Source organism: Lytechinus pictus, chromosome 12 (assembly GCF_037042905.1).
Source record: "Lytechinus pictus isolate F3 Inbred chromosome 12, Lp3.0, whole genome shotgun sequence".
Lineage (NCBI taxonomy): Eukaryota > Metazoa > Echinodermata > Echinoidea > Temnopleuroida > Toxopneustidae > Lytechinus > Lytechinus pictus.
Window position 1 is genome coordinate 7,174,982 of NC_087256.1, and position 11,778 is coordinate 7,186,759.

General features: G+C 36.3%; 1 long non-coding RNA gene across 1 annotated transcript; it reads right to left on the reverse strand.

Moving 5' to 3' along the window:
- Positions 1 to 5,408: 5,408 nt before the first annotated feature.
- LOC135156214 (uncharacterized) lies at positions 5,409 to 11,266 on the reverse strand. The gene is made up of 4 exons (XR_010295346.1): positions 11,004 to 11,266; positions 10,300 to 10,391; positions 8,702 to 8,870; positions 5,409 to 7,701 (listed from the first exon to the last, which is right to left on the reverse strand). It is a non-coding gene; the product is annotated as an uncharacterized LOC135156214 (long non-coding RNA).
- Positions 11,267 to 11,778: the final 512 nt, after the last annotated feature.

The window sequence follows — 11,778 nt, forward strand, 5'->3', positions numbered from 1 at the left end:
TTGGGGGAACAAAGGAGTCAGTCAAGCCAAGTTAAAGAATGAAAGCCCCGTCCCGGTTCACCTTTATATAGTCGAAAATCCTTTTAATCATCACGCGTGAGCATTACTGAGTAAAACAAGTTTCATAACTAAGTACTGCAGAACTATATGGTATCCATATTACCATGAAAAAATAAGCCCCCTATATTTTCTCTTTCTCCCCTTCGTTTTTTCGCTCCCTTCTGCTTCTCTCACTTTTTCTATTTCCTTCTCATTTTCCCTCCATCCCGTCCTATTTGCCTTTTTCATTTTTCTTTCTTCTTTCTTGAATGAGCGGATGTTAATTCAAGATTAGTTTTTAATTGATGCAACGAGAGCAGGAAATTGTGAGCATGGTGAGAGAAAATAATTACAAGATTGAGCGCAAGAATGTTCAATACTTGTCATCAGCGTAAAAATGGGCAGATGCGAGTTACTAACGTATTTTCTGACATGAAAATCTGGACAAATTCCCAAATTTTTCTTCCCACTTTCTCTCTTTTCCTCTACTTTTTCTTAAGTCTCACTTCTATTGTCCCCTGTACTTCTTACCTTTTCATGCGCCCTTCCTTCTCTTCCCTTTTTCGCTTTTTTACTCCATTTTATTATGTCTCCTCTTCTTCATTTTATTTAATTTCCCCCTCCTTATCATTCTCTCTTTCTCATTCTGTCCTTCCTTTTCTTCCTTTGTCTCTTCTTCTCCCCTTCGATTTTCAATCTATTTTCCTTTTCTCCTTTTCCTTCTTTTCTTTCTGCCTCACCTTCCCTTTTTTATCCCCTCTGTTTTCTTCTCCATTTCACCTTTTCCTTATTTCTTTTCTTTACCCCCTCTCCCTCTTTCTCCTCCCCCCGCTCTATTTTCTCTTTCTCCCCTTTCCCCTTCTCTCACTTTTTCTATTTCTCTTATCTCTTTCCTTCTCGTCTTCAATCCATCCCTTCATTTTCGCCTTTTCTTTCATTTTTGCTTTCTTCTTCTCCCTTTTATCTGCATCTCGTAGATCCGCGCCTGAAAGGCATGTCAGGGTATATAAACAAGTGGAATGCCTCTGGCCGTCTCACCTGCATCACGCGATTCAATATAGCAGCAGTGCTGATTTTGAAAACTACTATAACTCGCACAAGATGTTCAGTGATACTTGGTTACTCTTATTTCCATGTTTTATGAACTAGACCAATACACTTATAGAGATATGATGGCAATTCAACAAATACCCCCAACGTGGCCAAAGTTCTTTGACCTTACATGACCTTTGACCTTGATCATGTGACCTGAAACTCGCACAGGATGTTCAGTGATACTTGATTACTATTATGTCCAAGTTTTATGAACTAGACCAACACACTTTCAAATTTATGGCTGTAATTCAACAAATACCCCAATTTGGCCAAAGTTCATTGACCCTAAATGACCTTTGACCTTGATCATGTGACCTGAAACTTGCACAGGATGTTCAGTAATACTTGATTACTATTATGTCCAAGTTTCATGAATCAGATCCATAAACTTTCAAAGTTATGATGGTAATTCAACAGATACCCCCAATTCGGCCAAAGTTCATTGACCCTAAATGACCTTTGACCTTGGTCATGTGATGTGAAACTCATGCAGGATGTTCAGTGATACTTGATTAACCTTATGTATAAGTTTCATGAACTAGGTCCATATATTTTCTAAGTTATGATGACATTTCAAAACCTTAACCTTAGGTTAAGATTTTGATGTTGATTCCCCCAACATGGTCTAAGTTCATTGACCCTAAATGACCTTTGACCTTGGTCATGTGACATGAAACTCAGGCAGGATGTTCAGTAATACTTGATTAACCTTATGGCCAAGTTTCATGAACTAGGTCCATATACTTTCTAAGTTATGCTGTCATTTCAAAAACTTAACCTCAGGTTAAGATTTGGTGTTGACGCCGCCGTCGCCGCCGCCGCCGCCGCCGCCGTCGCCGTCGGAAAAGCGGCGCCTATAGTCTCACTCTGCTATGCAGGTGAGACAAAAAGGATGACCATGTAGGGAAAGAATAGAGTAAATAGTTCTAGGACGACCTCTGGAATGTAGGGTCAACATCGACAAATACCTGCTCCTTCGTCAGAAACTCATTTACGATCACGACTAACCATGTCAGTGAATGAAATAACGGACACCACGGGAGAATATTCATATACATGTATAGAAAAGGACCCTTTACGCTGATGCCAGTGTGTAATCGAACACAATATTAAGTAATTCGGTGAAAAGCCTAAAATCCCAGTTATCAACCCAAAACTTTGTAATTTTCAAAACAGATTTTATCCACGATAAATTATCGAAAACTTGTGCTTGATATGAGATAAAAATCACATGCAGTCTTGAACGAATGTGTCAAATCAGACCTCCTCTTTCGACCAAGAATGCACGGCCGAACATCCTAGGGAAACACCCTAGGATAGACGCGGGCACTATCCTCGGGCGCTCCCCTAGGGCACTCATGTCCTAGGGGAGCGGACGCGGGCGTCTCCCCTCGTCCGCTCCCCTCAAATGTCCGCTACGGGCTACCGCGTTCGCCCTAGGGGGCACTGTGACGTTTCCCGCGGCCGGCACTGTATATAACTTGTTTTTTCAACCATTCCATTTCAGATTTCTATACTGACAAGGATGAAGAAGACCAATGAGAGGAGGAGAAAGAGAAAAAAGAACAAGAGAATTGCTTCAATACACTCACACTGTGCATCACAAGTCCCAAAACTTTCCTCTATTTTACATATTTTGGGATCTAGTCAATGTAAGAGACATGGTGAAACTGTAATTCCATTTACCAAGCACCAGCCAGGTTGGAAATATAGAGGAATTGCCGTGTGGAAAGTTTGAAATTAAGCTGACAAATCCATTATGAAGTGAACTTTTCTGCAATTGAGCAGCTTAAGTCCCATTCCAGCCTTTCTGGAGATTTACACAGAGTTTTGTACTTTTGTGAGATTTACACAGAGTTTCGTACTTTTGTGAGATTTACACAGAGTTTCGTACTTTTGCGAGATTTACACAGAGTTTCGTACTTTTGCGAGATTTACACAGAGTTTCGTACTTTTGCGAGATTTACACAGTTTCGTACTTTTGCAAGACTTACACAGTTTCGTACTTTTGTGAGATTTACACAGAGTTTCGTACTTTTGCGAGATTTACACAGAGTTTCGTACTTTTGCGAGATTCACACAGAGTTTCGTACTTTTGCGAGATTTACACAGAGTTTACTTTTGCGAGATTTACACAGAGTTTCATACTTTTGCGAGATTTACACAGTTTCGTACTTTTGCCAGACTTTCACAATGCCGGCTCCAAGAGGAAGAGTTCGCCCATCAAGGGAATATGATGATATTAGTATGAGGTGTCTTGATAACACAAATGAAGGTTTGTTTGTTTGTTTGTTATTGGTGTTGAATGTATTGAATGTATTGAATTGCTTCAATACACTCACACTGTGCATCACAAGTCCCAAAACTTTCCTCTATTTTACATATTTTGGGATCTAGTCAATGTAAGAGACATGGTGAAACTGTAATTCCATTTACCAAGCACCAGCCAGGTTGGAAATATAGAGGAATTGCCGTGTGGAAAGTTTGAAATTAAGCTGACAAATCCATTATGAAGTGAACTTTTCTGCAGTTGAGCAGCTTAAGTCCCATTCCAGCCTTTCTGGAGATTTACACAGAGTTTCGTACTTTTGCGAGATTTACACAGAGTTTCGTACTTTTGTGAGATTTACAAAGAGTTTCCTACTTTTGCAAGATTTACACAGAGTTTCGTACTTTTGTGAGATTTACACAGAGTTTCGTACTTTTGCGAGATTTACACAGAGTTTTGTACTTTTGCGAGATTCACAGAGTTTCGTACTTTTGCGAGATTTACAGTTTCGTACTTTTGCGAGACTTACACAATGCCGGCTCCAAGAGGAAGAGTTCGCCCAGCAAGGGAGTATGATGATATTAGTATGAGGTGTCTTGATAACACAAATGAAGGTTTGTTTGTTTGTTATTGGTGTTGAATGTATTGAATGTTTTGAATTGCTTCAATACACACTGTGCATCACAAGTCCCAAAACTTTCCTCTATTTTACATATTTTGGGATCTAGTCAATGTAAGAGACACGGTGAAACTGTAATTCCATTTACCAAGCACCAGCCAGGTTGGAAATATAGAGGAATTTCCGAGTGGAAAGTTTGAAATTAAGCTGACAAATCCATTATGAAGTGAACTTTTCTGCAGTTGAGCAGCTTCAGTCCCATTCCAGCCTTTGTGTTGTTGAGCTTCATTGCTTGCAGTTCAAAGTCATTCATACCTTGGATACCCCTGGACATAGCTGAATACTGTTTGACTTCAATAGTCCATTGTGAGTAAAAGTGTACCTCGATCTAGCCCATTGTGAGTTGGATTCCAATCTACTGTTGAGGTGAGGGCCTATATAGTCTATTTCTATTTAGCATTTAACTCTAGACTAGTGAACTATATAGACCTAAATCCATTCACCATGGCAGATAATACAATCACAACTAGAGCTGGGAAAGAAAAGAAAGAAGCAACAGCCTCTCTGATTTCTGCTGTCATAAAGGATATTCTAAATGACAAGCGATTCCTGCACTTTATAGTTACAAACCATGTTGATACTCAACTCAGCAAATTTCAATCAGTGCTTGAAGAACAAGAGGCAAAGATATTGGAGTTGGAGGTGCAAAATGAAAAAAATCACATGAACTTGGTCAACTGAAGTCAAAACTTGATCAACAAAGCGACCAATTACGGAAACTACAACATGAAACCAATAGGCAAGAGCAGTACAGTCGCCGCAACTGCTTGCGCTTCTTTGGTATAGAAGAATCAACAGATGAGGATACTGACATGAAGATTATTCAGCTGGCAAACGAATCTTTAGGAGTACCATTGACCAAGGATGACCTGGAAGAAGTCATTGTGTTATTACTTCAAAGCCAACATGACGCCCGAGGAAAGGAAGAAACGAGTACGCCCAATCATAGCGAAGTTTGTTTCTTATCGTAAAAGATCAGAAGTCTTAAAACACAGAAGAAAACTTGCAGGACTACGGAAATCTATCCAAGAGGACCTCACAAGTGAAAATGCCAAACTCTTGCAAAAGACCAGAGATAGCTGTGAAAAGGTCAAATCAGCATGGACTCGCGATGGTCGAATTGTTGCATTGATTCCAACATCGAACAACCGTGAAATAACAAAGATCGATCATCTCATGTGCTAAAGACCTGGACATTATTTGATTTGAATATCTCAGAGATATGATAGGACTTCAGAGGTCATTATTTATCTTATCTGGCTCAAGTGTTTCTTTCGTCCCGTATTGCATTTTATAATCTGTTTTCCATTTTCCATTTTCTTTTTTAATTGTATATGTGATACTTAATTGGGCTGGTCGTATGTTGTTTGGATGTGTGAGAGTGTATTTGTTTGTACTGATGGATGATTATTGTAAGCACTGCAATTCTCATAGATCTACTCCTACTCAATTTCTATGTACACAACGTATATCAGATATATTCCCTTTCAATCATTTTATTGACGATTATGAATACTATTGGTCATTATATAATTTCTTTTGCCTTAATCATAGCATTGACACCAAGAGAATTCAAAATATGAAAATAAATCCATTTAATATGAACAATACTCAGCAAAATAATTTTCTCAATGACATTGTTGTTGATGACTTTCAGTGCATATCTCAAGGTGAAAGTAATTATAGATTTCCAGAAGAATTTCATGAAAGATTTACTAATTACAAGGATTATTTTTCAATAATTCATTTAAATATGAGAAGTTTATGTCGAAATTGTGATAACTTTCAGATCTTTTTGTCATCTTTAAGGTAAATTTTGATATCATCGGTGTGACGGAAACATGGTTTACTCCTAAAACTCACCACAGTATGTATAATGTAAACAATTATTCTTTAGCTCAAATTTCAAGACAGGAACGAAATGGTGGAGGTGTTGCTATTTATATAAATAATTGTATTGATTATGTGATTCGAAATGACTTATCTTTATGCTTACCTGATATTGAAGTACGTTTTATAGAACTCAAAGGATCCCTTACAAACTCTGTAATAGGTTGTGTGTATAGACCCCCTAATACCAATTTATCATCCTTTAATGACAAACTTATTTTATGTTTAGAAGCATTGGGCAAGGAAAAGAAAAATATTTATATGATGGGTGATTATAATGTTGACTTACTCAATTACCATAAACACTCCAAAACGAATGATTTTTTAGTTCTAAACAATGTTCTCTCATAACTTGTTTCCTGTCATAAGTAAACCTACACGAGTTACATCAAGATCGTGTACACTTATTGATAATATTTTTATTAATACTTTTCATGAAAATGTTGAAACTGGTTTGCTATACACAGATATTTCTGATCATTTTCCTATATATTGTCTAATTAATGTAAAAAATAAAGTTGGAAAACATGTACATATATCTAATAACCAAAATCCCAATAAGAGGTCAATTACTCATAAGGGTATACAAGAATTCAAAAAGAAGTTGTTGCAAATTGATTGGTCCCCATTTACATGAGTAATGACACAAATGCTAGTTATGACTATTTTTAAAATAAACTTACCACACTTTATGACGATTGTTTCCCATTAATAACTCAAACTGTTCTTAAGAGAAATAAGAAAACCATGGATCTCAAATGGCTTATTATTATCCATAAAAAAGAAAAATCGTACAACCATGGTAATACCATGGTACTTTTACTATGGTAAATCCATGGTAAATTTACTGCCTTCATCTGTCAATTTACCGTACTATTGGTACTAAGGTAATACTATGGTATTACCAACGTAAAAGTACTATGGTACTACCATGGTACTTTTTTATAAAGGATGGCCAAAGTTCATTGACTTTAAATGACCTTTGACCTTCGTCATGTGACCTGAAACTCGCACGGGATGTTCAGTGATATTTGATTACTCTTATGTCCAAGATTTATGAACTAGATCCATACACATTGAGAGTTATGATGGTAATTGAAAAAATACTCCCAACATGGCTAAAGCTCACTGACCTTACATGGCCTTTGACCTTGGTCATGTGACCTGAAACTCGCACAGGATGTTCAGTGATACCTGATTACTCTTATGTCCAAGTTTTATGAACTAGATCCATTAACTTTTTAAGTTATGCTTTCATTTCAAAAACTTAACCTTCGGTTAAGATTTGATGTTGCCGCCGCCGTCGGAAAAGCAGCACCAATATAGTCTCGCTCTGTTATGCAGGCGAGACAAAAACAGACAAAAGAAAAAGGAGCAAAAAAATGGAAAGATATAAAACAAAACAAAAATAAATAGTAGATTGAAAAGAATAGAAAATAGAGAGAAGACAAAAGAGAATCAAAGTAAAAAGGAAATAAGAATATGGAAGACAAAGAAAATGAGTGAAGAAGAGTAAGAAGAAGAAAAAAAAAAAAAGGAGAACAAGAATAAGAAGACAATTTACCTTGATTAAACCTCTGTTGAATGTAGCCTGGTCTTGGGCGTTCAGCTTGAAATTCTTGGCTCCTCCACTGACGGAGATGACTAGTTGAGGGATGTTGAGTTTCCAATACTCTGTCAAAATCTTCAAAGCTAGCTTTGGGTCTGTGTTATTGGAGATCCTCACATACTGTAAAGTTAGAAAATTTCATCTTGATATTATAAACAGATATCACAAGGATAAATTGTTAATTTCACAAGGGATAGATTTATATAAGGGAAAAATCTTTATAGAATTAATGATTTAATATTTTGAACTGGTTAACACAATCAATTTTGTATAATTCAGAATAATAATGATAATCGCCAAATTTGTGGAAAAATCAAAATCAAGGAAAAGTCGTGTCATGAACTGGTAGGACTAATCAAATAAACACTACACAAGCAAATATATCTCCACTCTAAATTTTGTAAAATCCCAAAGATTGTGATCGGTAATGAATTATATTATATTTATACCTGATTTCTGATTCATCTTACTACATACAAAGGCCCCTGACAACACATGCATCAGGTTTAAAGACACCTCCAACACCGGCTTTGAAGCCACCTTCATGCCTGCAATTTCGATACACATGCTGAAAGTGGACCGACATCATCTCAAGATTATTATCCCCCTGATAAGCATAAGCCAGCCTCACTTCGCCTATTCACGACATGAGTCGCCTGACTATTCATGTCAACATTTTACATTGTTAGCTTTAACTATTGTTTGCTATTTCTAGTTCAGTGGACTAGCCAGCCTGAGTCCACTTGAGGGTGATACACATACCAATTGCAGGACTGAAGCCGGCTTAAAGAGGCCTTCAAACCACATACAAAGGTGGACTCAGTCCGAGGTGGCGTCAGTCCGGCAATCAAAAAAGGGAGAAGATACATTTAAGTCGAGCCACCTCCATCCATTTTCGGCATAAGTGTATCACCATTCTTAGATTATTTCAATTCAATTCAAATTATTCATATCGGAACTCTCAATACATAACAGGAATGTAGTTACATATAGGGAATAGTACATAAACAGTGCACACAAAAATATCCACTATAAATCAGGACAATACCCCAAAAGTTACACTAACTTGTGTTGGGATTAAATTTAAAATGAAGTAAATTCAGAATGCCTACATATTTACCTTGACTGGCTTTGGGGTAGAAAATCTTTCTTTGAAGTATATGAGACCATTGGCATCTGTAGGGTACTCTCTCACATCCAGGTCTTTATCCCATGTTGACGAGCCCTGGCTGGTACGGTCTAAGTTGGCATCATTGCAGTGCTGTCTTGGCAGACGACCACAACAACAGCTACAATAAAATTAAAAGGGTTCCCGGTAAGACTTGGTGCTTATCAGCTTCTCTGCTAAAACCAAAGTAATTACATCTAAGCTGAATTATTAATAATTGTAGAGATTTCTATAAAGTAAGTGTCAGTGCTATATAAGCAAGTATGATCATTATTATTATGTATATTGTAAGACAAAGGAGTAGAGAAGAGAAATAGATGACAACACAAAAACAGGGGAAAAGAGGGAATAGAAATGATTGATAAAAGCTTAGAAAGAGTGATAAATAAAAGACAGTGAGTGAAAGAAAGACCCCAAGAAAAACTGACAGAAAGTGAAAATATGTAAGTGAACAGTGATGAAAATTAACATGAACAGAAGTAAAATACAAAGATAGAATCAAATATATGAAGGAGGGAGGGCATTAAAATGAATAATGAAAAAACTTAATTATAAAAGGAAAAGGTAAGAATATGATGAGTTAAAAATAGTAACAAGTGAAAAATTGAGATTTATAAAAAGTGTTGTGATATATCCAAGATCTGTATTGTGACTACGCGCAAGATGTGATGCGGCGCGGAGGAATAACATAAGAGCAATAAACATCATGGCTACTAGTTCCTAAGACTGATTGTACTCTGACTATTTATTATGTCTTCGAGCTCTTAACGAGTCTGGATCATCCCTACATTATGAGGACATAATACTTCATGGTGGCAGCGGTGGGATATCCATATATCCAGGTTGATATTCATGCAAACTAGTTGATGATTTTGATTCATCTTACAAGTGTACGTTGTCTAAAAGCACATTTTGTATTTGTTCCCTGAGTATATTTCGGTTCCAGGACCAGAGAGTTGGGTCCAAGTCAAGTCATATTGTATATGAATATGTGTTATTGTGATATTTTTTGCAACTACATGATCATTTTAATTGTAGATTATGTGCAAATGTGAATTTTGAGTGAATTTATATTGATGTAAAACATTCATGGTTACAGATCACATTACATTGCATTTTGCCATCATGGTGTTTATAAGCAAGAAAAGAGGATTATTGAGAAATGTTTACATGTGAAATATGAAAATATGTGAGAGATGGGAACGAGTGAGAAAGAAACATAATTTAGATAAAAATGAGAGGCAGAGAGTGAATAATATGCGAATAATATGCGAATAATAGGGGAAATAGAATAGAATATTGGAAAGATCAAGGAGGAGAAATAAGAAAAATGGGAAGAAATAATAAATGGGGAATAGGGGAGGTGAAATAGGGGAAGTGGGAAAGAATGATACATTACTATAGAAGATTGGGAGACGGGTTGGGGAGCAAAAGATAATGGGGGATAGATTGATTTTAAAAAATATATTTAAAAAATAATAGGAAAGATCTTTAAGATCTTTCCTAAAACTGAAAGATTTTTTAAAATATCGAAATTGCAAAAGACTTACACATTTGGCTTCTTTGGGTCTATTACGTATCTGATGCACTCTTTCTTTTTAAAGTTTTCTCTTATCCAAGAAGACTGGGGACGCCTTGGTTCCTGGAACAAAAAGGGAATATAAATACTCAAAACTTCTGATATTGCAAAAGTAATTCCTTTTCTTTTGAGCACTGTTCTATCATTCAATATAATGAAATATGAAAACATTGCAATAACTTTTAACACTTTTATTGATATCTTATTCATGCATCTTCCACATTACAAGATAAAAAACTATTAAACAAAAAAATTTGAGAAGGGATTTATACAAATATCATCATAAATGTGTACATAATACTACTACAATTATGAATAACATATTCAAATAAGTCCATTTATAAATTTGTTCATTTTTCATAAGAACTCTTTTGATTGATCACACAGATGTTGCATTTCGTCTGATATTTTGTTTCTTAAAATATTGAACAATTTCACAGGTTAATTTTCATTTCAATCTAATAAATAAATACCTTGCAACAAACCAGGAATTGGAGAAATTACAATTTTTTTAATGCTGAAAAATAGATAAGCATTTCACTTGCAGTCAACAAACACTGCTAAATATTATGACCATACTTTAAGACAACTCTGAATTTTGACATAGCAATGTCCTTGTGATTTAAAACAACTTTTTAAAGTTGATTTCTGATCCTTTAACCAAAGGTCTCTTACCGCCATATTCACAACAAAATGGGTTGCTTTGACAACAGATGTCACCTTGCCCCATGTTGAATCACTCCTCCTTACAGTCCTCTTCTTCTCCTCGCTTCCTGTATCCACATCGTCTCCTGATGATGTATCTCTGCGTCGTAATGAGCTACGTCCGACACCGTGAATGCTCCGTTGGATGCAAACTAATTCGGTTTCGGGATATACCAGGTCCATGCTTCATGCAGGCATCCATAATAACCATGAAGCTTCAAGAGTATTCATTCTATCATGGAGAAAAGTAAATGAAGAACGTTATGATATATAGACAGTGAAAAACAATGCTCATACTTCATACTTCATAGTAAAAAAAATGGTCAGGTGTACAGCCAATTAATTTGTGATTGTGCCAGGCCATGGCAGGTCGTTTCTCAACACAGGGACAAGTTAGTCATAATTTATCCACAACACACGACTTCTATGGCTTGATTTTTCTGTGCGCGGCGGCTCGTAATGAACCCTTGAGTAGGCCTGGGCCAGAGACAAAATATGATCTGGCCTGGCTTATACCACATCAGTATTTTCAGCTATGTATTTTCTTAGCTTAGTTATGACTGTTGTGGACATGATGGTGGAATGGAAGTTGTCCATATTTTCACTATCACTTTATCAGTTATTTCCACCCAGAAGGAAAAACCAGTAAGACCAGTAAAATTTTTACTGGTTTCCAGTATATTTTTACTGAGCCAGTTGATTTTTAACTGGACCAGTAAAAATCAACTGGAGATCAGTTCCAACA